This window comes from Neovison vison, chromosome 7 (genome assembly GCF_020171115.1).
Source record: "Neovison vison isolate M4711 chromosome 7, ASM_NN_V1, whole genome shotgun sequence".
Lineage (NCBI taxonomy): Eukaryota > Metazoa > Chordata > Mammalia > Carnivora > Mustelidae > Neogale > Neogale vison.
This window is the reverse complement of record NC_058097.1, coordinates 47,218,589-47,245,139: the sequence shown is the minus strand read 5'-3', so window position 1 is coordinate 47,245,139 and position 26,551 is coordinate 47,218,589. Positions and strand designations below refer to the sequence as shown.

General features: G+C 41.7%; 3 pseudogenes; 1 reads left to right on the top strand and 2 right to left on the bottom strand.

The window, feature by feature from the left end:
* LOC122913330 overlaps positions 1-26,551 on the bottom strand; it is a 93,313-nt pseudogene that overhangs the window by 16,673 nt on the left and 50,089 nt on the right.
* On the top strand, positions 13,120-14,203 carry LOC122911733 (annotated as a pseudogene).
* LOC122911726 lies at positions 14,945-15,891 on the bottom strand (annotated as a pseudogene).

The window sequence follows — 26,551 nt, the reverse complement described above, 5'->3', positions numbered from 1 at the left end:
ACCTGGGTTTCAGAGCTTTTCTTTTACCCTTTCTTTAAAATACCAGCCTCATGTAATCCTTAGGCCAGAGACGTATCTTAGGCGGCCAAAATGCTCCCCTTCATTAGGTAAATGTTTCTTTTCATATGTAACTCCAAAATAGTATTCCAAACTGAATGTACTTTTACCATACCATCAGGAATATAGGAGAATTCGGATTCCTTAACATTCTCCACGAAATATGGTGTTGTAGCATTTTTCATTATTTTACCCATTCTAGAAAATACTGAATAGTTTCTCACTGGAACATGTGAATTGGTCTTCCTACAGTTATCCTAGTGACTGAAATGGAAACCACTTCAGAGCATCAAGCTGAACAGAAATGAAAATGGATGCATTAATGCTTCAGGGAGACCCGATTTCAAACTAAATGACACTTTCCCTCTCCCCTCCAAATCTCCCCTCTCCCCTTCTCAGCCCTTCTTTGTTTCAGGAACCTGGTTCCACCCTGACAATACAGTGAACAGGGCAGGGAGCACAGACACAATTCCTGCAGAAACTGGTGAGATTCTCTATTGCCCTACAAACCTCAGACCCTTCCTCTGGGTGCACTGCAGATTTGCTGGCCCTACCTGCTGAGGCCTTCTTTGTCAGTGAAGCAATGAGGCTGCTGTTCCTCTTGATCCCCAGCTCTGTGTTCACATTAGATTTGGGGTCTGAAGCATGGAGATGGGGTCATACAGCAGGAGTGAATTTAGGAGAAGAAAACTTGGTTTTCTTGCTCCATTTTCATTTTGGCCTGTTAAGAATTTTAAAAAGATGTAAGACAGTTTACGGAGACTTAAAAAAAATCTTAATTATGGGAAACTGAAGAACATGAGGCTCAAAGACGGGGGCTTCTGTGCCACTGTGACAGGATGAGGAGGGAGGATTTAGAATTTCAAACAGGGGACATATATTCGCAGAAAATAGGAAATGCATGTCCAACAACGGTTTGCCATTCTTTTGGGGCAACTCTTCATGATCTAAAAAGTTAATGTCTGCCGTCATCTCTCTCTCCAATAGATGAGGCAGAAAAGGCATTAGGGTTCCAATACTGATGACCAATAAAGAATTCTTGAGAGGCCTTTGGTGTAAAAATTTGGTTTTATTAAAGCTGGAGGACAAGACCTGTGGGCAGAAAGAGTTGCCCTGGGATCATGAGAAGTGACCTATTATATATTTTCATGTTCTGAGGAGGGTAGGGATAGCTTAAGCCTCCCAGGTGTTTTGGAAACAAGGTTTCCAACACCTTGAGGGAGCTAGCTGTTGTTAGGAAAGGTCATTTATTACTGTTTAGTAAAATATCTGGCATGAGACCCTTCAGATGTAGATGGGTGGGTCATAAGTTTGGAGGATGATTGCCAACATGTATTTTGTAGGGTCGAGAGAAAGGACGGTACCAAGGAAGTTTTTATATGTTAAAGGAGATATACAGGATCCTGGGGGTTGGGCTAAGGTTGCCTATTGCCCTTCGCAAAATGTTAAACTGGGAGGCAGTTGGATCCCTTGAGGGAGGGCAAATCTGCCTATATCAAGGAATTGTCAGTGGGCTGTAATTGTGAGGAAATATAATAATCTTTCTTCACCTTTATTTCTCATATCATCCCCCCCACTGAACCGTTCCTACCCTTAAATCTTGAAGGTTGTTCAGAGTGCAAGTTCTCATCTTTTGTAACTTCTACCTGATGAATAGATACATAGTGATGTCCCTACATATGGGTCAACATTGGTCACTTGGGGCTTATACAGACATGACTTATGAAGCAGAAGCAGCTGAATCCAAGGGAGACTGCATGTGTGGACATCTTGGGTGGAAAGGATCATCTGTGGGCTTGAAGTCATGGCAGGTAAGGCATCTCAGCACCAAGTGGGGAGACTTGGGACAAAAGGACAACACAAAAAGAACCCTAAATTAGGGTCTTCTTATAGTTGACAAAATCTCCTGGACTCTAGGAGTTTCCCTAAGCATTGGAGGAAGAAGAGCGATTGTTACCTGCCAATCTGAGTGTCCATGTCTGTTAGAAACCCAGAAATACTTTTGTGGTTATCTAGAATGTGTCCACAGCATTTTGTTTTCAGGATAGCACACGTTCTATCTTGTGCAGCTGTTACAACATCTAACGCCTTTCTAGTCAGAAAAACTGCTTCATGCGTTTGTGTTACTTAAGTATTTAGTAGAGATATGCTATTCTGAGAGTCATTTAGGGCTTTGATCATGTACTTAAGAGCTTTCCTGTGTCAAACAACCACCTCTAGTCCCAAAGAGGTATAAATAAATAAATAAATAAATTTAAGTGGTCTTACCAATGAGACACAGAATGCATCCACCAGTTTTAACTTTGTAAGGTTAGGGACACCTAGGTGGCTCTGTTGTTAAGCATCTGCCTTCGGCTTGAGTCATGATCTCAGGGTGCTAAGATAGAGCCCCATGTCAGAGAGAGCCCCCTCTCCCACTCCATCTGCTTGTGTGCTCTTTCAAATAAATTAATTAATTAAGGAAAGAAAAATAAAAATACACTTAGAAGGTTGGCTGGTTGGTCATGGTGTTAATAATGCATCTGTGCATCCAGGCAAAACCCAGAGCACAGTGGCCCCTCCAGCCTGAGGGAAGTCATGGACACAAATTAGAGCCACATAGCCACTGGGTCCCCCTAGCAGACAGCCATCTAATTTGGGGCCTCATTTTGATGATGGAGAAGGCTGGCTGAGGACAAAGCAAAAGCTGGCACCTTACACCCACCCATCCCCACCTCAGTGACACATATGACATCCCTCAGGCACTCCTGGCTGCCCTAAAAAAAAAAAAAAAATAGTTAACTTGCAGAAATCACAATCCTGCAAGACAGGATTCTCCCTCCATCTACAAATGTCCTAGTGATTGACAACAAAGAAGCTTATCAACAGCGTAACTTCCAGAGACAAGTAACTCAGCTCCTAAAGCCCTAACATCACCCTCCCCTCAATAAAACTGAAAGAGGCTGAAGTGGAAGGAAATGTAAATAAAGTTAAATTTCTTCTAAAGCTAAAGCTCATTGACAAGGATGTGTGAGAGGAGGGATGTAACATTCCACCAGGAAACGCCCAACTGTCTTCTTGTTAGTGCCTCATTAGAGGGAAAAACAGTCTTGGCTTGACAATAACCATGCCTTCAATATCCTTACAGTCTTCTTTACTGTGACGGCCCTTCTGAAACCCCCTTTGTCCTCACCTACCCAACTCCTGTGTATATAATCGGCCACTCCTCAGGATATCAGGGCAGCAGCTCTTCCTGCCCAAGTGTCCTGTCCCCATGCTTTAATAAACCAGCATTTTCTACCAAAGATGTCTCAAGAATTCTTTCTTGGTCATCAGCTCTGGACCTCACCACACAGAACCTCACCTATGTTCTAAAACTTCATCACTTTCAGACACATGAAAAAATGTTCATCATTATTAGCCCTCAGGGAGATTCAAATTAAAACCACATTGAGATATCACCTTACACCAGTTAGAATGGCCAAAATTAACAAAACAGGAAACAACATGTGTTGGAGAGGATGTGGAGAAAAGGGAACCCTCTTACACTGTTGGTGGGAATGCAAGCTGGCATAGTCACTTTGGGAAGCAGTGTAAAAATTCCTTAAGAAATGAAAATACTGGGAATCTGGGTGGCTCAGTGGGTTTGGGCCTCTGCCTTCGGCTCAGGTCATGATCCAGGGTCCTGGGATCGAGTCCCAAGTTGGGCTCTCTGCTCAGTGGGGAGCCTGCTTCTCCATCTCTCTCTGCCTGCCTCTCTGTGTGCTTGTGATCTCTTGTCTGTCAAATAAATAAATAAAATCTTTTAAAAAAGAAATTAAAACATTGAAAAAATAAAATTAAATTGAGATGTTAAAAAAAGTTTCCATTTATAGATATAGCTTTATCCCATAGTCAATGTCAACAATGAATAAAGATCTAGAAATCTTAATAAACACAGAGGTAAGGTAGACTCTGCCCTTCTAGTTGAAACAGAAGCCACTTCCCACTATAAGGACTGTGGGCAGATGTGAAGGTCCTAACAGCCAGGACAGGTAAGGAGAAGAGGCAGTCAGACCCTAAGATATGAGTTCAGAAACCTGTAACCTCACCAACCCCCTGAGCACACTTATCATTTCTCCCACAGTGGCAATCAAAGTGCAGGCTGGGAGGGAGAAAGTTTCCAGAAACCTTTTTCTAGTCGCTAATCAAAAAAAAAAAAAAAAAATCAACCAAACAAAACAATTACACGTTTCCTTTCATTGTCTCCCAAGGGAGCTTTGGAACGTTTGTTCCAAACGTTCTCCACGATACCTACAGGCAGATGCTGGCAAGCATTGGCATATCTGAAGACCACTACTGCAACACTGCAATGAAGTGGGCAGGAAACTCAGGGGTCTGACAGGTGAGAAAGCACATGGGTCTCCTTGCACTCACAGAGCCTGAAGAAGTCATTCTGCCAGGAAAACATGTTCTTTCCTTCTCTTTGGACTGTCATGTGCACCAATACATCAGTTATGAGCAGAGACAAAATGAGCCAGGCATCCGCTGAGGATTACCAGATAGATGCAAGTGAAAGGTATCCATGACACCGATATTTCATGTTAGAAATCAGTGGACTTAATCTGCATGACTCCGTCCCCATGTTGAGTCCTCGGCATAATTCAATGCAAATTAATATGAATGTCTTACAGGAAGGTGAACAGTGACACTGACCCCCACTCATGACAGGAACAATGGAAGAGTGTCCATGGAAGAAAGAGGGAAGTCTCAGAAGAGCCCCTCACAAATAAAAGCATTGGGGTCAGACTTTAAGAGGCAGATTGTACTACATTTTTTAAATGATTTTATTTATTTATTTGACAGAGAAAGAGATCACAAGTAGGCAGAGAGGCAGGCAGAGAGAGGGGGCATCAGCCTCACTGCTGAGCAGAAAGCCAGATACAGGGCTCAATCCCAGCACCCTGAGATCATGACCCAACCAAAAGCAGAGGCCCAACCCGCTGAGCCATCCAGGCACCCCATATTGCACTACTTTTAAAGATCACTTAACCCAATGGAACTTACTGAAATCTAGAGTAGTGAAGGATTACTATAGTTCTTACCACTTGATTATTTCCCCAGAATTTTTAACAATAAGCACTGGTTGAAATCCCACTGAGCAGGATCCAAGCACTAGCACAGCTCCTGCGAGAAATCTTCAGCCACATTCCTGAATGTCAACCACCTCTGAGATAAATAATACATTTATTATGTGGCCGTTGTGCAGAGTTTCTCATTTTACCTAAGAGAGCTCAGAGAACTGACTTAGGTGAGTGGCATGAATTACACACTGAGATGATTAGACACAAAAACGCTCCCTGGCGTTTTCCCTAATTCAGAGGAAAGAGGACAGCATAAGGTTAACAAAACCCTGATAAATACTGCTTCCAGGGATGGTAAAATGTATTAGGGCATCAACACAGGCATACATGGTTATGTTTGGTCTCTCTATTTACATCGTAAGTTGTGTATTTTTCTCAATGGGAGTCATGGTGAGTCAGAAGTGCACTTCTGAAAAATTTAATGTATACAGCCACAGGCTGGAGACCTTATTCAAATACAGGCTCTGATTCCATTCTGGGGTGGGACCTGAGTTTCTGCATTTTTTTTAAAGATTTTATTTTATTTATTTGACAGACAGTAATCACAAGTAGGCAGAAAGGCAGGCAGAGAGAGAGAGAGGAGGAAGCAGGCTCCCTGCTGAGCAGAGAGCCCGATGTGGGGCTCGAACCCAGGACCCTGGGATCATGACCTGAGGTGAAGGCAGAGGCCTTAACCCACTGAGCCACCCAGGTGCCCTGAGTTACTGCATTTTGAACAAGTTCACCACGTGTTGCCTCTGGTCTAAGAGACACACTTTTTTTTTTTTTTTAAGATTTTTTTTTTTTTCTTGAAAATGTATTTATTTTAGAGAGAGTGTGTAAGAGGGGAAAGGGTCAGAGGAAGAAGCAGACTCCCTGCTGCACAGGGAGGCCTACATGGAGCTCAATCCGAGACTCTAGGATAATGACCTAAGCCAAAGGCAGATGCTTAACTGACTGAGCCACCCAGGTGCCCCTAAGGGCTTCACTTCTGAATAGCAAAGAAGTAAAATCTTGAGGGAAATAGTCATGTGTGATTTAGAACAGTTTTATGTTCATTATAGATCCTTTTTTTAAAAAAATATTTTATTTATTTGACAAAGAGACAGATTACAAGTAGGCAGAGAGAGAAGGGGAAACAAGTTCCCAGCTGAGCAAAGAAATTATAAATTCTAATATATGACCACAATCTTTTTTAATATTTCCCTGGATATTATTCAAAGAGCTTTCATCATTAACACATAAAACCACAAAAATAATCTAAGAGAATATTATTCTTCAACTTTTATGAGACTATTCTGTCAAACATCCAGTCAACAGAAGGGCCTGGGTATTAACCTCATTTGTGAGATGTAGAATTTATCCAAAAGGACCACATTGGTCAACATACAGAAAGGTGCTAAAAGACTATTCATGCCAGGTTTTCTAAGTGAGAGGAGTAATCTAAAGAAGGTAATGAAAGATCCCCCCGGGGCTCCAAGCACCCCGGAATGGACCCCTTCTCAGGAGGAGACACCCGGACCCAAAAACCGAGCCGAGTCCACTGGTCAGATGCAAACAGCACAAGGTTTATTGAGTAGACACAGGTACCTGCGGGCGGTCAAGTCTTAGGAGGACTCGCGCGCCAGCCCTTAGTTCAGGGCCTTTTTATGGGGTTTGGGGAAGCAAAAGCATACGTACAGAAGCGGAAGCATGGTTACAAAGTTTTCATTGGCTGGTTTGAATGTAAAGGCATACTTGGCGCGCGGGAATACCCCTGATTGGTTCGCTCATCATCCTTCATTTACATAGTGGGAAGTTACTTTCATTGGTCGTTAACAAAGGGGAAACAGACAGTATTGGCTAGATTTCAATCCTGCATTAGCATGTAGACTGACCATCGGCATTGGCCAGACTACAATCCCTTATTAGCATGTAGACTGACCTTTCAACATTCCTTGTAGTATCTTATCACTTTTTACAACATGGGAGGATTGTTTAAGGGAGTGGGAGAAGGGGGTGTTGGCTAAGCAAAGAGAAGGGGGAAGGAGGGGGAAAGGGAGGGAGAAAACCCTTTTCAGTAACATCACAGAACTATCTAGCAATTTTTACATTTTATGCACATAATGATACATTGACAAGATAATTATATACACTTTAAAAGAAGTAATGTAGAGCTACCTGTGTGTCTCAGTGAGTTAAAGCCTCTGCCTTTGGCTCAGGCCAAGATCCCAGGGTCCTGAGATTGAGCCCTGCATGGAGCTCTCTGCTCAGCAGGGAGCCTGCTTCCCTTCCTCTCTCTGCCTGCCTCTCTGCCAATTATGATCTCTGTCTGTCAAATAAATAAATAAAATCTTAAAAAAAAAAAAAGGAGGTAGTGTAGAAAATTTCTCATCGTGACTGCAATTTTAAAATATCTTCAGTAGTATAAAACATACACATCTATTTGTGGATGACCCTTTTGGGTCGTTTCAAGACACCATGGAGACAAATACACAGACTAAAATAAGAGTTACTGTTTCTGATTCTTGTTTTCATTTAAAATTTATTTTGTTGATCAATTGGGAGTTATCTTTTAGAATTCTGGGACCCTTGAACATATGTTAATATGATATGATTGTTTCCCAGCAATAAGAAGAATATGTCTGTGTGACATGAGTGTGCAATGGATGGAAATTTGCAGGACCAATGCCCTAACGATTTAGAATCTCTACCTGCAAAGTTAAGAATCTCCAAATAAACAAAGGTGAGAGCCTTCATTTCCCAAGCAAACTGTAAGCAAAGAGAAAGAAGAGAGGGGGATTTCCAGATTAAACACCATGTTTTGGGGCACCTGGGTGGCTCAGTGGGTTAAAGCCTCTGTCTTCAGCTCAGGTCATAGTCCTGGGGTCCTGGGATCAAGCCTCGCATCAGACTCTCTGCTCAGCGGGGAGCCGGCTTCCTCCTCTCTTTCTCTCTGCCTGCCTCTCTCACTACTTGTGATCTCTGTCTCTCAAAAAAATAAATAAAATCTTAAAAAAAATAAATAAACACCATTTTTTATGCACATCTCAAAGCAATTCACCCAGGACCCATATTAATGGCAAAGAACAAACTTTCTTAATTTTTTTAAAAAGATTTTATTTATTTATTTGACAGAGAGAGATCACAAGTAGGCAGAGAGGAAGGGAGAGAGAGAGAAGAGGAAGCAGGGTCCCCGCGGAGCAGAGAGCCCAATGCAGGGCTCGATCCAATGACCTGGGGACCATGACCCAAGCTGAAGGCAGAGGCTTTAACCAACTGAGCCACCCAGGTGCCCCTTATTAATTTTTTTTAAAGATTTTATTTATTTATTTGATAGAGAGAGAGAGAATACAAGCAGGGGGAGGGGCAGAGGAAGAAGGAGAAGCAGGTTCCCCACTGAGCAGGGAACCCAACATGGGTCTCAATCCCAGGACCCTAGGATCATGACCTGAGCCGAAGGCAGACATTTAATAAACTGAGCCACCCAGACACCCCCTTTACTAACTTTAAAACAGTATCATCTCAGCAAGTGCACTATTTACCCCAAAGGTATAAATGTAGTGAAAAGAAGGGGCACCTGCACCCCAATGTTCATAGCAGCAATGGCCACAACAGCCAAACTGAAAAAGCCAAGAAGTCCTTCATCAGACAAATGGATAAAGAGGACGTGGTCCATATACACAATGGAGTAGTACTCAGCCATCTGAAAAGGAAGAATACCCACCATTTGCATCAACATGGATGGAACTGGAGGGGATTATGCTGAATGAAGTCAGTCCATCAGAGAAAGACAATTATCATATGGTTTCACTCATATGTACCATAGGAATAGTGTAGAAGACCATAGGTGAAGGCAACAAAATCAGAGAGGGAGATGAATCACGAGAGATTCTTAACTCTAGGAAATGAACTGAGGGTTGCTGGAGGGCGAATGGTGTAACTGGGGAATGGGCATGAGTGTGTTGTGATGAGCACTGGCTGTTGTATGCAACTGATGAATCACTAAACACTCCATTGGAAACTAATGATACACTCTATGTGGGCTAATTGAATTTAAATAAGAATGAAACGCTGTATTAGCTATAGAACGGGGTGATCTGGCAGAGAACACCTGAGCCAAGGAATGAAGGTAACATCGGCCATAACAGAGCACATCACAGCGCTGTCAGGTGCCTGATGTACCCAGGACACATCACCACTTTTTGTGTGCTTGGAAAAACAAAATTTAATTAGACCCCATGCCTCCTGCCTGCACCAGTGCCTCCCTGTCACTTGCTTTGGACCCCTATCCTCAGCTGGACTCCAACTAGATCCCAGGAGCTCACATTCCACTGGCAGCCCAGGCACCTGCACCAGCTCCTGCCTGCACCACACTGTGAGCCTGGCCTTGTGCCCTCGGCTGTGTCCGCCGGGAGGCATTGGACAAGTGTGGCTGCTGGCCCCCATGTGGGAGAGAGCCTGTTCCAACATGCACAGAGCTATAGATTAAAAACATTTTTTTTTTTTTTGGTATTACCCTGACCTTCTAGCTACAATCCTGTTTCCACAATATATAATATATGTGAATTACAATAAAAGTTGACTTTTAAAGAAAGAAAATTATAATCAGGATCAAATCATGAGAAAACATTGGATTTATGCAAATATTAAGGCACATTTAGCTTCCAAGTCCTGTAATCTGCAGGGTATGTAAGTAGTTTTTCTTTAGCAAACTACACAGCAAAGTTCTCTTTTGCAGAAAATTCTGAATTATTTTAGACCACCAATGCCTTCCTGTTTATTTGCACATCTTTTTTTCTTTTTTCTTTTTTAAGTGGGCTTATGGAGCCTGACTCAGGTCTCAAACTCATGACCATGAGATGAATATCTCAGCCCGTTTCAAGAGGCAGATGCTTAACCAACTTAGTCACCCAGGTGACTTTAAAAAAAAAAAGATTTATTTATTTTTTAAAAGATGTCTTAAAAAATATGTATTTTTTTAAAGAAAAGATTTATCTACCCATTTTAGAGAGAAAGAGAGAGAAAGGAGCAGGGAGGGGAAGAGGGAGAGAGAGAAACTCAAGCAGAGTCCTTGCCACGTGCAGAAGCCAACACAGGGCTCGATCATACAACCCTAAGATCAGACCTGAGCCAAAATCAATAGTCCAACACTTCACTGACTGCCAAACAGGTGCCCCAGATACCACTCTTTCTAAGAGGTGGAGACTGATTGATCTGCTAAACTTACTGACTCCCTTCCAGTCAGTATGAATGGGGATGGGCAGATAGCAATTTTACAGTGGAGAGACTGGATAACACTACCAAGTCTTGATAACCACGTGATTGAGATTAACATGGCCAATGATAAGTAGTGGTTAATTGCATGAATTCCCTGATGTGATATGATGTGATTAGATGAGATGTGAGATGTTTTTATAAAAATCTATATACATGTCTGGAATCCATCAAAATCCTTGAGGAGAACACAGGCAACAACCTCTTTGACCTCAGCTGCAGCAACTTCTTCCTAGCAAGGCAAGCAAGGGCAAAAATGATCTACTGGGACTTCATCAAAATAAAAATCTTTTACATAAAAAAGGAAACAGTCACCAAAACCAAAAGACAATGGACAAAATGGGAGAAGATACCTACAAATGACCTATCAGATAAAGGGCTAGTATTCAAAATCTATTAAGAACTTATCAAACATAACACCCAAAGGACAAAAAATCCAATCAATAAATGGGCAGAAAACATAAACAGACACTTCTGCAAAGAAGACATCCAGGCCACCTGGGTGGCTCAGTGGGTTGGGCCTCTGCCTTTGACTCAGGTCATGATCTCAGGGTCCTGAGATTGAGGCCCATGTGGGGCTCTCTGCTCAGCGGGGAGCCTGCTTCCCCCCCCTCTGTGTGCCTGCCACTCTGCCTACTTGTAATCTCTCTTTGTCAAATGAATAAATAAAATCTTAAAAAAAAAAAAAAAAAAAAAGAAGAAGAAGAAGATAGCCAAACAGCCAACAGACACATAAAAAAGTGCTCAACCACTTGGCATCAGGGAAATACTAATCAAAACCACAGTGAGATCCCACCTTGCATTGGTCAGAATGGCTAAAATTTACAAATCAGGAAACAACAGGTGTTGGTGGAGGATGCGGAGAAAGGGGAACCCTCCTTCACTGTTGGTGGGAATGCAAGGTGGTGCAGCCACTCTGGAAAACTGTGTGGAGGCGCCTCAAAAAGTTGAAAATAGATCTACCTTACCACCCAGCAATCACACTACTGGGTATTTACCACAAAGATACAAACATAGTGATCTGAAGGGGAGGTCCAAAAATGAGAGCTGTGAGTTGTGTAAGACTGAGAAATCACAGACCCGTACCCCTGAAACAAATAACACATTATATGTTAATTTTTAAAAGGGAGAAAAAACATCTATAAACACTATCTAATCTGACAAACCGAATTTCAGAGGTATTCTAGAAAGTACTTGGCCAGTCCTCCGCACACCTATCATGTTCATAAAACCTGAGGAGACAGAGAATCTGACAGAATCTGACAGAGAGAAGAGGAGGTGGGAGACACATGTGGGCTACATATAATGTGGTATTTTGGATTGGATCCTGGAAGGGGGGGGGAGACATTTGTGTTAAAATTGATGAAATAAGAATATAGTCTACAATTCAATTTCTAATGTGGTGTCAGTTTTGGTTTCTTAGTTTTCCAGAATGTACTATGGTAACCTAAGATGTTAACAATAGGGAAAACAGACCCAGTGGAAGATGGGAATTCTCTGTATGTTCTTTGCTAAACTGACTCCAAAGTAAATAAAAAATTACATTAAAGTTGCAACCATCTGACATCTGGGTTGTTCAGTCGGTTAAGTATCTGCCTTCTACTGAGGTCATGATCCCACGGTCCTGGGATCAAGTCCCTGGTTGTGCTCTCTGCTCAGCAGGGAGTCTGCTCCCTCTCCCTCCACTTGTGCTCTCTCTCCCTCGGTCAAACAAATTTAAAATATCTTTTAAGAATAATAATAAAGTTGCAACCCCTATAATTTAATTTATTTACAGATATCTACATTAAATTATGTGTGAGTTGATATCTACTGTTTCTTTCAAATGTGTCCATTTGCTCTGGTGCGTGATTTCAAAAGCAGGAAAATTCATTAAACAAAACAGACTCAATAGATTCATGTTTCTGGTCTCCAAATTGCTGCTCCTTTACTAATCCAAGCTTGATGAAGACTTTCTTTATAAGCTTTTCTCCTCAAATTGGATGCAGACACACACCCTAAAATCTGCTTCTTAGCAACCAGCCAGTTGGCCCCAATACCTAACCCAGAACAATCTAAAAATTGTTTCAGACCCTAAAAATTGATTCATTTTTTATCACAGACATAAAACATTTATTTAATATTTGCTTTCCACCTCTACCCTTTTAAAACATTAGCTAACATATCCTCCTGCAAGATTCTCCTTCATCCCCTGGAGTTCACAATTCCAATGTTCAACTGAAAACATTTTTAATATGTTCATCTTTCTCCACACACATGTTTTCTTATTTCAAACACCTACCATTCTCTAAGGATGGAAGACACAATTTGCACAACCTGGATGTCATTGTCCTTCACAACTAAAACCTAATTTTCCCCCAGCTTTACCTCAGGCCACTTGCATCCCAATACAGAACCCAGAACCCTCTTAGAACCCTGAATTCTCTGATCATCCCACAAGTTATTCCCTTGAAAGGCACTGGCCTATCTAGGAAGAAGTAGAGAACCCCTCCCCCTCCAAAAAAAGGCACTGGCCTTACTATCACATGGCCAGTAAATCTTGAGAAAATTTGGTATCTCACATTAAGAATTACATATGCGAGCCTCGGGGTTCCACTTAAGGCCCCTCCCTCGCTCAGCTCCCTGTCCGAGCGGCTGCTGCCAAGTCTAGATCCAGTCTCGCGCGCACTGATGACACTCGTCCTCCCGACGTGCACTCCCGATTCCTTTTGGTTCTAAGCCCAAAATGGCAACTCTGAAAGATCAGCTGATTCAGAATCTTCTTAAGGAAGAACATGTCCCCCCAAATAAGACTACAGTTGTTGGAGTTGTGCCATTAGTATCTTAATTAAGGATTTGGCAGATGAACTTCCTCTTGTTGATGTCATGGAAGACTAACTGAAGGGAGAGATGATGGATCTCCAGCATGGAAGCCTTTTCCTTAGAACACCAAATTTTGTCTCCGGCAAAGACTATAATGCGACTGCAAACTCCAAGCAGGTTAGTATCACAGCTGGGGCACGTCAGCAAGAGGGAGAAAGCCATCTTAATTTGGTTCAGCATAAGGTGAACATCTTTAAGTTCATTATTCCTAGTGTTGTAAAATACAGCCCAAACTGGAAGTTTCTTGTTGTTTCCAATCCAGTGGATATCTTGACCTATGTGACTTGGAAGATCAGTGGCTTTCCCAAAAAACGTGTTATTGGAAGTGATTGCAATCTGGATTCAGCTTGGTTCCGTCACCTAATGAGGGAAAGGCTGGGCGTTCACCCATTAAGCTGTCACAAGTGGATCCTCGGGGAGCATGGAGACTCCGGTGTCCCTGTATGGAGTGGAGTAAACATTGCTGGTGTGCCTCTGAAGAATCTGCACCCTGACTTAGGCACTGATGCAGATAAAGAACAGTGAAAAGAGGTTCACAAATAGGTGGTTGACAGTGCCTGTGAAGTGATCAAACTGAAAGGCTACACTTCCCAGGCCACTGGACTGTCTGTGGCAGATTTGGCAGAAAGTATAATGAAGAATCTTAGGCGGATGCATCCAATCTCCACCATGATTAAGGGACTCTATGGAATAAAAGATGGTGTCTTCCTTAGTGTTCCTTGTGTCTCGGGGCAGAATGGAATTTCGGATGTTGTGAAGGTGACTCTAGCTCCTGAGGAGGAAGCACATTTGAAGAAGAGTGCAGATACACTCTTGGGGATCCAAAAGGAGCTGCAGTTTTAAAGTTTTCTAATGTACCACTTCACTGTCTAGACTAGGACAGGGTTTTAGTTGGAGATTGTGTACATTGTCCTTATTATCTGATCTGTTACTTAAGTAATATCAAAATGGCATAAGGAAAAGGCATCAGTTTCCTAAAGTTCTAAATAGGAATGACTCACCAAGCCCTGCAGCTATACCCTAATGCTGGATGATACTTGCCTTTGTAGTCCTAAATGGGTTCATCTCAGAGGCATCACTGCCAATGTTGCATATGCTGCAGTTGCTCTGCAAACCAGATGCATATTTCCTCTGTGTTCTGTAACTTCTGGTTCCTTCACCCGACACCCAACATGCCTAGTCCATCTTTTCCAGTCAGTCACATCCTGGGCTCCAATGTATAAATTAATTATTGCATGTATTGTGCATAACTGTTCCAAAGGCTCTTACTTTGTGTACCATGTATGTCAGAATATAGTGTACATTGCCGTATAATGTAAAAAGACCATGCAACCAACTAAGTGTCATACCAACTAAAATACCAAATAAAATTTGAACAGTGACTTTTTTTGGAAAAAAAAAATTATATATCCAAAGACATTTCCAGTATCTCCACAGTATTTCAAGAATGTTTTGTTTATTGGACTCTGAATTTCTCCACTACAGCCATTAATAAAATGCAATTACATGAGTACTTCCATAATAATTACACAGAATTTCATTTGTAAGTGGCCATTAGTCACTATTGTTGTAGCAGAAATTTCTATCTTATTCAAAACTCGATGTAAAATGAGACGGACTGTAATTTTGCTGAAGATTCCTTGGAGAATGAGTGTATAAGCAGCTGAACACAGTGGAAACCAGATAGTTTAAATTTTTCTGATGAGATGAGGGAATTGTGTATTTCTTCTCCGGCACACAGAAAAGAGTCTGGATACACAGTGGTCGTGACTCAAAGAACAAAGGGGCAGACAGTTGGAAAACATGCATTGATTAGGGCAGAAGTATTCATCAGCCACCAATTGGCCTTGTGAAGAATAGAAAAATACATGTAATTGATGGAAGAGAGGGTATAAAAAGATACAAAGGTGCTCCCCAGCAGAAGGATGCTTTGGGTGGCTCTAATCTCAGGGGAGGATCTGGGGGACACTTTGGTCCTATAAATGTATTGGACCTCCTGCTTATGCCATACAGGGTAGAAACCATGAACCCACTGGCCCAAGTTATGAGTCCCAAGCACAAAACATCATGGAAGGCTATCGATACCATATATAGTAAGTCTGTGTCTTTGTCGTGAAGTGTAGAAGCCCAGTATCCAAACTCCATATTTTCTGAAGTGTTTTTGTTGTTCCATTTGTCAGTAACGTACACAGAAACCATAATATTTATGTTTATATTCAGGATCCAGCAAAGGATATTTGAGGGGCCAAAGTACTGGGGTGCTTTCCCTTTAAGCGCTGCCCACCAGGAGTTCCAGGGGCTGATGGTGATGGCATGGAAGACATTCAGGAGGCACATGGTGCCCATAGACAAGCCCCTGGACACTCTGTGGACTAAGAAAACAACTTTGCATCCGAGGTCACTGGGAAAATAACTCAAATCAAAAGCCTCCACTGGGATTCCTATGGAGAGAATGACCAAGGAGTTAGTTCAAGTCAAGTGCCTAAAAAAAACAAAAGCAAATCTGTGGACTTTGACCTGTATCCCCTTAAGCCAAGAGATGATGAACTATGACAGAAAAGCAAGAAGTTCCCAGGGTTTCAAGGACCATCTGCAATAGGAAGATTACAGCAAATTTCACATCCATTAAGGCCATTCTGTCACTATCCGGAGCTCAGTGTTCGCATCCACAAAGAGAGGAGGCTGCATGAACACATGAGCCGTGGGCTGTTTGTGGAAAATAAATTCAAAATTCTCCCCTTGCTAGAACTTTCCCCTGAGACTTTCTTTCCAATACACATCTTCGTTAATTAATGATTTCTCAAGTTTGATGTCTTTCTTTGTATAGTGCTCATTGAGTCACTCTTACTCATGCTTTACCTGTTGTAAATTATTTAGTATTTACAAGTATATGCATTTTACAGCCAAGAATTTAGTTATAATGAGATTATATGACTCATTTAAATATTGCAATGGCCAGGTTGCAATAAAGTTGGGTGTTTACCAGCAGGCTATACTCTCATATCTTTTTTTTTTTGTTTTTCTTAAGACTTCATTTGTGGGGTACATGAATGGCTCAGTCGTTAAGCGTCTGCCTTCACCTCAGGTCATGATCCCAAGGTCCTGGGATCGAGCCTTGCACTGGACTCCCTACTCAGCAGGAAGCCTGCTTCTCCCTCTCCCATTCCTACTCCCCCTGCTTGTGTTCCCTCTCTCACTGTGTCTCTCTCTGTCAAATAAATACATATATTTTTTAAAGAATTTATTTGTAACTAATGTCTATACCCAACATGGGGCTCAAACTCACAGCTGAGTTATTATCAAGAGCTGCACACTCCACCAATGGAGTCAGCCAGGTGCCCCTACCTGGTTGTATCCTTAAATAACCCACTGTTATGCATGCATACATTATCATCTTTGAAATTCATTTCAATTTAGGTTTGGTTGTGCTAATTTCTTATTATTGTTAAACAAATTGTTCCATTAATCATCATCACTTGTGAGTGAAGATGAAAACTTAGTAAGAACCTGAATATTGTCCATGAATAAAATGGATTTACCAAATATGGACCAGTGTTAATACAGCAACAGAAGTAATCCTGTGATTTTTTTTGGCCAATGGAACCCACCATCGAAATTATTGTGTAATATTTCACTTTTACCCTAAACTATGGGATTTGTAATTTAAATAAAACATGTAGAGATTGAGAAAACATTTAGAGTAGGATCTAAATTATTCCTCATTGGGGCGCCTGGGTGGCTCAGTGGGTTAAAGCCTCTGCCTTCCGCTCAGCTCATGATCCCAGGGTTCTGGGATCAAGCCCCGCATTGACCTCTCTGCTCAGCGGGGAGCCTGCTTCCTTCTCTCTCTCTGCCTGCCTCTCTGTCTACTTGTGATCTCTGTCTGTCCAATAAATAAATAAAATCTTTAAAAATAAATAAATAAATAAATAAATAATTCCTCATTAGAGAGCATACAAATAGCTGTGATTTAAAAAAAAAAAAAAAACCTGAGGGAGGAGTCAAGATGGTGGAGAAGTAGCAGGCTGAGACTACCTCAGCTAGCAGGAGATCAGCTAGAGAGCTTATCTAAAGATTGCAAACACCTGCAAATCCATCGGCAGATCGAAGAGAAGAAGAACAGCAATTCTAGAAACAGAAAAACAACCACTTTCTGAAAGGTAGGACTGGCGGAGAAGTGAATCCAAAGCGACGGGAAGATAGACCCCGGGGGGAGGGGCCGGCTCCCGGCAAGCGGCGGAGCAACGGAGCACAAAATCGGGACTTTTAAAAGTCGTTCCGCTGAGGGACATCGCTCCGGAGGCTAAACCGGGGCGAAGCCCACACTGGGTCGGCGTGACCTCAGGTCCCGCGGGGTCACAGAAGGATCGGGGGTGTCTGAGTGTCGCAGAGCTTGCGGATATTGGAGCGGGAAAGCCGGCTGCAGAGACAGAGCCGACAGTGAGCTCGCAGCTCGGAGTTGCCTTGAACCGGTCGCAGGCTCGGTGAGCTCGGAGCGCGGCCGGAGGTTAGGCAGACGCGAGTTACTAGGAGCTGTTCGCTGAGGGCGCACAGGGGAGCGGGGTCCCGGGCTCTCGGCTCCTCCGGGCCAGAGACCAGGAGGCCGCCATTTATATTCCCGTCCTCCGGAACTCTACGGAAAGCTCTCAGGGAACAAAAGCTCCTGAAAGCAAAGCCGAGCAGATCACTCAGCCCGGCCCCTGGTAAGGGCGGTGTAATTCCGCCTGCGGCAAAGACACTTGAGAATCACTACAACAGGCCCCTCCCCCAGAAGATCAACAAGAAATCCAGGCAAGACCAAGTTCACCTACCAAGGATTGCAGTTTCAATACCAAGGAGAGAGCAGCAGAATTCCAGAGGGGGAGAAAACAAACCACGGAACTCATGGCTTTCTGCCTGTGATTTTTTAGTCTTGCAGTTAATTTAATTTTTTTCTTTTTCATTTTTTTTCTCTTCTTCTGCTAAAATTTTTTATAACTTTTACCCTTTTCTTTTTTAAAGTTTTTTTAACTAGATTATCTAATATATATATATTTTTTCTTTTTTATACTTTTCTTTATTCATTTTCTCTTTTTTTAATTCTTTTTTTTTCTTTCTTTCTTTTTGAACCTCTTTTTATCCCCAAATCAGAAGAGATCCTAATCTCTTCAATCTTTTTTTTCTTAATTCTTTTTTAAATTCTTGATTGAATTTTTAATTAAATCTCTTTTTTTTTAATTCTTTTTTTCTTTTTTTTCTTTCTTTATTTTTGAACCTCTTTTTATCCCCAAATCAGAAGAGATCCCAATCAGAAGAGATTGGGAGATCCCAATAAAAGGAGATCCCAATCAGAGGAGATCCCTCACCCAATCGTGAGGGGGGAGAAATTCCCCCTCATGATTTGGGATCTCTCCTGGTTTGGATAAAGCATATTTTCCTGGGATTGTTGCCACCCTTTTAGTATTTTACTTGCTCCTTCATATACTCTTAGCTGGACAAAATGACAAGGCGGAAAAATTCACAACAAAAAAAGAACAAGAGGCAGTACCGAAGGCTAGGGACCTAATCAATACAGACATTGGTAATATGTCAGATCTAGAGTTCAAAATGACAATTCTCAACGTTATAGCCGGGCTTGAAAAAGGCATGGAAGATATTAGAGAAACCCTCTCCAGAGATATAAAAGCCCTTTCTGGAGAAATAAAAGAACTAAAATCTAACCAAGTTGAAATCAAAAAAGCTATTAATGAAGTTCAATCAAAAATGGAGGCTCTCACTGCTAGGATAAATGAGGCAGAAGAAAGAATTAGCGATATAGAAGACCAAATGACAGAGAATAAAGAAGCTGAGCAAAAGAGAGACAAACAGCTACTGGACTATGAGGGGAGAATTCGAGAGATAAGTGACACCATAAGACGAAACAACATTAGGATAATTGGGATTCCAGAAGAAGAAGAAAGAGAGAGGGGAGCAGAAGGTATACTGGAGAGAATTATTGGGGAGAATTTCCCCAATATGGCAAAGGGAATGAGCATCAAAATTCAGGAGGTTCAGAGAACACCCCTCAAAATCAATAAGAATAGGCCCACACCCCATCACCTAATAGTAAAATTTACAAGCCTTAGTGACAAAGAGAAAATCCTGAAAGCAGCCTGGGAAAAGAAGTCTGTAACATACAATGGTAAAAGTATTAGATTGGCAGCTGACTCATCCACAGAGACCTGGCAGGCCAGAAAGAGCTGGCATGGTATTTTCAGAGCACTAAACGAGAAAAACATGCAGCCAAGAATACTATATCCAGCAACACTATCATTGAAAATAGAAGGAGAGATTAAAAGCTTCCAGGACAAACAAAAACTGAAAGAATTTGCAAACACCAAACCAGCTCTACAGGAAATACTGAAAGGGGTCCTCTAAGCAAAGAGAGAGCCTACAAGTGGTAGATCAGAAAGGAACAGAGACAATATACAGTAACAGTCACCTTACAGGCAATACAATGGCACTAAAATCATATCTCTCAATAGTTACCCTGAATGTTAATGGGCTAAATGCCACAATCAAAAGACACAGGGTATCAGAATGGATAAAAAAACAAAACCCATCTATATGTTACCTCCAAGAAACTCATTTTAAACCCGAAGACACCTCCAGACTTAAAGTGAGGGGGTGGAAAAGAATTTACCATGCTAATGGACATCAGAAAAAAGCAGGAGTGACAATCCTTATATCAGATCAATTAGATTTTAAGCCAAAGACTATAATAAGAGATGAGGAAGGACACTATATCATACTCAAAGGGTCTGTCCAACAAGAAGATCTAACAATTTTAAATATCTATGCCCCCAACGTGGGCGCAGCCAACTATATAAACCAATTAATAACAAAATCAAAGAAACACATCAACAATAATACAATAATAGTAGGGGACTTTAACACTCCCCTCACTGAAATGGACAGATCATCCAAGCAAAAGATCAACAGGGAAATAAAGGCCTTAAATGATACACTGGATGAGATGGACATCACAGATATATTCAGAACATTTCATCCCAAAGCAACAGAATAGACATTCTTCTCTAGTGCACATGGAACATTCTCCAGAATAGATCACATCCTTGGTCCTAAATCAGAACTCAACCGGGATCAAAAGATTGGGATCATTCCCATCATATTTTCAGACCACAATGCTCTGAAGCTAGAACTCAACCACAAGAGGAAGTTTGGAAAGAACACAAATACATGGAGACTAAACAGCATCCTTCTAAAGAATGAATGGGTCAACCGGGAAATTAAAGAAGAATTGAAAAAAATCATGGAAACAAATGATAATGAAAATACAACGGTTCAAAATCTGTGGGACACAACAAAGGCAGTCCTGAGAGGAAAATATATAGCGGTACAAGCTTTTCTCAAGAAACAAGAAAGGTCTCAGGTACACAACCTAACCCTACACCTAAAGGAGCTGGAGAAAGAACAAGAAAGAAACCCTAAGCCCAACAGGAGAAGAGAAATCATAAAGATCAGAGCAGAAATCAATGAAATAGAAACCAAAAAAACAATAGAACAAATCAACCAAACTAGGAGCTGGTTCTTTGAAAGAATTAATAAAATTGATAAACCCTTGGCCAGACTTATCAAAAGGAAAAGAGAAAGGACCCAAATAAATAAAATCATGAATGAAAGAGGAGAGATCACAACTAACACCAAAGAAATACAAACAATTATAAGCACATACTATGAGCAACTCTACGCCAACAAATTTGACAATCTGGAAGAAATGGATGCATTCCTAGAAACATATAAACTACCAAAATTGAACCAGGAAGAAATAGAAAGCCTGAACAGACCCATAACCAGTAAGGAGATCGAAACAGTCATTAAAAATCTCCAAACAAACAAAAGCCCAGGGCCAGACGGCTTCCCGGGGGAATTCTACCAAACATTTAAAGAAGAACTAATTCCTATTCTCCTGAAACTGTTCCAAAAAATAGAAATGGAAGGAAAACTCCCAAACTCATTTTATGAGGCCAGCATCACCTTGATCCCAAAACCAGACAAGGATCCCATCAAAAAAGAGAGCTATAGACCAATATCCTTGATGAACACAGATGCAAAAATTCTCACCAAAATACTAGCCAATAGGATTCAACAGTACATTAAAAGGATTATTCACCACGACCAAGTGGGATTTATCCCAGGGCTGCAAGGTTGGTTCAACATCCGCAAATCAGTCAATGTGATACAACACATCAATAAAAGAAAGAACAAGAACCATATGATACTCCCAATAGATGCTGAAAAAGCATTTGACAAAGTACAGCATCCCTTCCTGATCAAAACCCTTCAAAGTGTAGGGATAGAGGGCACATACCTCAATATTATCAAAGCCATCTATGAAAAACCCACTGCAAATATCATTCTCAATGGAGAAAAACTGAAAGCTTTTCCACTAAGGTCAGGAACACGGCAGGGATGTCCATTATCACCACTGCTATTCAACATAGTACTAGAAGTCCTAGCCTCAGCAATCAGACAACAAAAGGAAATTAAAGGCATCCAAATCGGCAAAGAAGAAGTCAAATTATCACTCTTCGCAGATGATATGATACTCTATGTGGAAAACCCAAAAGACTCCACTCCAAAACTGCTAGAACTTATACAGGAATTCAGTAAAGTGTCAGGATATAAGATCAATGCACAGAAATCAGTTGCATTTCTCTACACCAACAACAAGACAGAAGAAAGAGAAATTAAGGAGTCAATCCCATTTACAATTGCACCCCAAACCATAGGATACCTAGGAATAAACCTAACCAAAGAGGCTAAGAATCTATACTCAGAAAACTATAAAGTACTCATGAAAGAAATTGAGGAAGACACAAAGAAATGGAAAAATGTTCCATGCTCCTGGATTGGAAGAATAAATATTGTGAAAATGTCGATGCTACCTAAAGCAATCTACACATTTAATGCAATTCCTATCAAAGTACCATCCATCTTTTTCAAAGAAATGGAACAAATAATTTTAAAATTTATATGGAACCAGAAAAGACCTCGAATAGCCAAAGGGATATTGAAAAACAAAGCCAAAGTTGGTGGCATCACAATTCCGGACTTCAAGCTCTATTACAAAGCAGTCATCATCAAGACAGCATGGTACTGGCACAAAAACAGACACATAGACCAATGGAACAGAATAGAGAGCCCAGAAATAGACCCTCAACTCTATGGTCAACTAATCTTCGACAAAGCAGGAAAGAATGTCCAATGGAAAAAAGACAGCCTCTTTAATAAATGGTGTTGGGAAAATTGGACAACCACGTGCAGAAAAATGAAATTGGACCATTTCCTTACACCACACACAAAAATAGATTCAAAATGGATTAAGGACCTCAATGTAAGAAAGGAATCCATCAAAATCCTTGAGGAGAACACAGGCAGCAACCTCTTCGACCTCAGCCGCAGCAACATCTTCCTAGGAACATCGCCAAAGGCAAGGGAAGCAAAGGCAAAAATGAACTTTTGGGATTTCATCAAAATCAAAAGCTTTTGCACAGCAAAGGAAACAGTCAACAAAACCAAAAGACAACTGACAGAATGGGAGAAGATATTTGCAAACGACATATCAGATAAAGGACTAGTGTCCAAAATCTATAAAGAACTTAACAAACTCAACACCCAAAGAACAAATAATCCAATCAAGAAATGGGCAGAGGACATGAACAGACATTTCTGCAAAGAAGACATCCAGTTGGCCAACAGACACATGAAAAAGTGCTCCATATCACTCGGCATCAGGGAAATACAAATCAAAACCACAATGAGATATCACCTCACACCAGTCAGAATGGCTAAAATCAACAAGTCAGGAAATGACAGAAGCTGGCGAGGATGCGGAGAAAGGGGAACCCTCCTACACTGTTGGTGGGAATGCAAGCTGGTGCAACCACTCTGGAAAACAGCATGGAGGTTCCTCAAAATGTTGAAAATAGAACTACCCTATGACCCAGCAATTGCACTACTGGGAATTTACCCTAAAGATACAAACGTAGTGATCCAAAGGGGCACATGCACCCGAATGTTTATAGCAGCAATGTCCACAATAGTCAAACTATGGAAAGAACCTAGATGTCCATCAACAGATGAATGGATCAAGAAGAAGTGGTATATATACACAATGGAATACTATGCAGCCATCAAAAAAAATGAAATCTTGCCATTTGCGACAACATGGATGGAACTAGAGCGTATCATGCTTAGCGAAATAAGTCAAGCGGAGAAAGACAACTATCATATGATCTCCCTGATATGAGGAAGTGGTGATGCAACATGGGGGCTTAAGTGGGTAGGAGAAGAATCCATGAAACAAGATGGGATAGGGAGGGAGACAAACCATAAGTGACTCTTAATCTCACGAAACAAACTGTGGGTTGCTGGGGGGAGGGGGGTTGGGAGAAGGGGGGTAAGATTATGGACATTGGGGAGGGTATGTGCTTTTGGGTAAATTGGAAGGGGAGATGAACCATGAGAGACTATGGACTCTGAAAAACAATCTGAGGGGTTTGAAGTGGCGGGGGGGTGGGAGGTTGGGGTACCAGGTGGTGGGTATTATAGAGGGCACAGCTTGCATGGAGCACTGGGTGTGGTGAAAAAATAATGAATACTGCTTTTCTGAAAATAAATAAATTGGAAAAAAAAACTGGCAATGCTTTAACTCTATAAACCATTATATAATAACAAAAAGGGAAATTTAGGAAAACAACAACAACAACAACAGAATGTCTAAAAATAGACAAGTTATTAAGAATGAATTACTAGGGGTGCCTGGGTGTGTCAGTGGGTTAAAGCCTCTGCCTTTGGCTCAGGTCATGATCTCAGAGTCCGTTGATGGAGCCTGCATCAGGTTCTCTGCTCAGTGGGGAGTCTGCTTCCCCCAACGTTCTCTGCCTGCTTCTGATCTCTCTCTCTTTCAAATTAATAAATAAAATCTTTTAAAAAAATATGAATTACTAACCTTGAACCAGAAAAATGGGAAATCTCCTTAGACCAGTAAGAAGCATGAGGATTGAATTTGGAAGCAATACTCTCCCAGCACAGAAAAGCCCAAGACCTGGGAATCTTACTAGTTTTGATGGAGGCTATGAGTTAGCTAAATAAATCCTGTGTTGCATGATTCTTCTCCCTTCCTTTGTTCAGATTCAGTATTTTCCTTTATTTTTCCTTCTATATGACAAAGTCATTCTTCTGCTTCTTCCAGCTTCCTCTTAATTAATGTCAAACCTGTTTCTAATCTCACTTATTGCATTGTTCACCTATGTTTGATTTTTAGAAAGACATATATTTGACGGGGGGATCATAAGAATTCGGGTGGGAACTGCAGAGAGAGGGAATCACATGCAGGCATCACACTAACTACAGAGGCTGACTTGAGCCTGAATCCCAGGACCTTGAGATCAAGGTCTGAGCAGAAATCAGGAGTCAGTGGCTTCCCCGAGTGATCCACCAAGCACCCCAATTTTTTTTTAATTTAATTTTTTAAAAATTTATTTATTTATTTTACAGAGATCTCAAGTAGGCAGAGAGGCAGGCAGAGGGAGAGGGAGAAGCAGGCCCCCTACTGAGCAGAGAGCCCGATGCTGGACTCAGTCCCAGGACCCTGAGATCATAATCTGAGCTGAAGGGAGACGCTTAACCCATGAACCACCCAGGTGCCCTGCAAACAATTATTTTTTAACTCTTATCTCTGTGGTAAAGTTCACACTATTCTTTTATCAACACTTTCAGTACCCTTTGTGATTGATGTGTTCAGTTGTCCATCAAGCTGCTTACTATGATCTGCTTCCATTCCATCTCTGGCTCTTGTCTCATCCACTGGTTTTGTTTGAATAAATTCTTTCATCTTGGCATTTTGTCTAAGTCTTTACCTTCCTCTGTGTGATAGAAAAGCCAATGATGTTTCCTGCTGTATCCTTCAGGCCAGGGGTCTTCAGGGCTCTCCTTGCCTGTTCAGTCCCTGGCCTGAATGTGGCCAGTTTGAACTAGGTGAGCTCTGGTCTGTTCATGAAAGGAGACCTGACATCAACTCCACCAGGACTGCAGCCCTGCAAAATCTCTGCTCAGGAGACAAGATATAGGCAGGGGCTTACCTTGCTAAGCCTGAGACAAGCCTCACTGAGAAAGGCAGTCCCCTCAGACAGGGGGTGGGGCCTGGCGCAAGCAAGCCAGATAGCCAGTGTCCTCACTGAGTGGGGCTTGTCTTTGTGCTACAGGATGGGAGAGGGAAATGGAACCATCCAACTCCTGTGTTCTTGGAGCCACATGTCACTGAATGTTTCCTCTCAGGAATGTGCTCCTAGACTACTGAATACTCTCCCCACTGTGTGCCCCAGGTGTTCTTCAGGTGACTATTCCATGCTGTAAGCCCCCAGGTTGTTTGCCAGCCTTCTCTCCAGGAGCACCCCAGTGCCATCCTGGTTCTATTCCATCCAAATCTGCTGACCATTAAACTTCAGGCTTTAAGATGTGCTGGTTCCAAGAACTCATGAAATTCAGTCCTTCGCCCTCTCCAACCCAATGACTTTGGGAAACCTCCTTAGGCATCCCCTGCGTTCTCCTCTCTCATGACACCTACTGCACAGCTGGGGCTTCCTGCCCTCCACAATGCTATACTCCTCTCCTCCCTAAACCATGTCTCCACACTATCTGCCATCTTCCATGTGGCCTCTTCTCTCCTTTTACTTAGGAATTTGTCTAGTCACTCTTCAGCCCAATGTCACTTAGGATGACAGTTGCCTGGTGGTGCTCATGACAGGACACATGAGTCTAGGATCCTCCTATGCCACTGCCATTTCTTCTCCTGGTAAGCCTTATTGTTTTTTATTTTGTTTTGTTTTTTTCTTTAAAGATTTTGATTATTTATTTGACAGACAGAGATCACAAGTAGGCAGAGAGGCAGGCAGGGAGAGAGGAGGAAGCAGGCTCCCCACTGAGCAGAGAGTCCGATGCCGGGTTCGATCCCAGGACCCCGGGATCATGACCTGAGCCATAGTCAGAGGCCTTAAACCACTGAGCCACTCAGGCGCCCCAAGCCTTATTGTTTTAATACTATTAAAACTCATATGGATTTTATAAAGCTGGTACACAAATCAACATATAAAAATTAGTTTTGTTTCTACACAACAAAGAAAAATTCCTCAAACTGAAACATCACACTTTTAGAACAAAGACCCCCACCAATAAAAATGCTTCCAATTAACATAATTGTAGAGGTCAAACCAGAAATTATAGAAAATGTGATGTACTGTGTAGGAATCAAA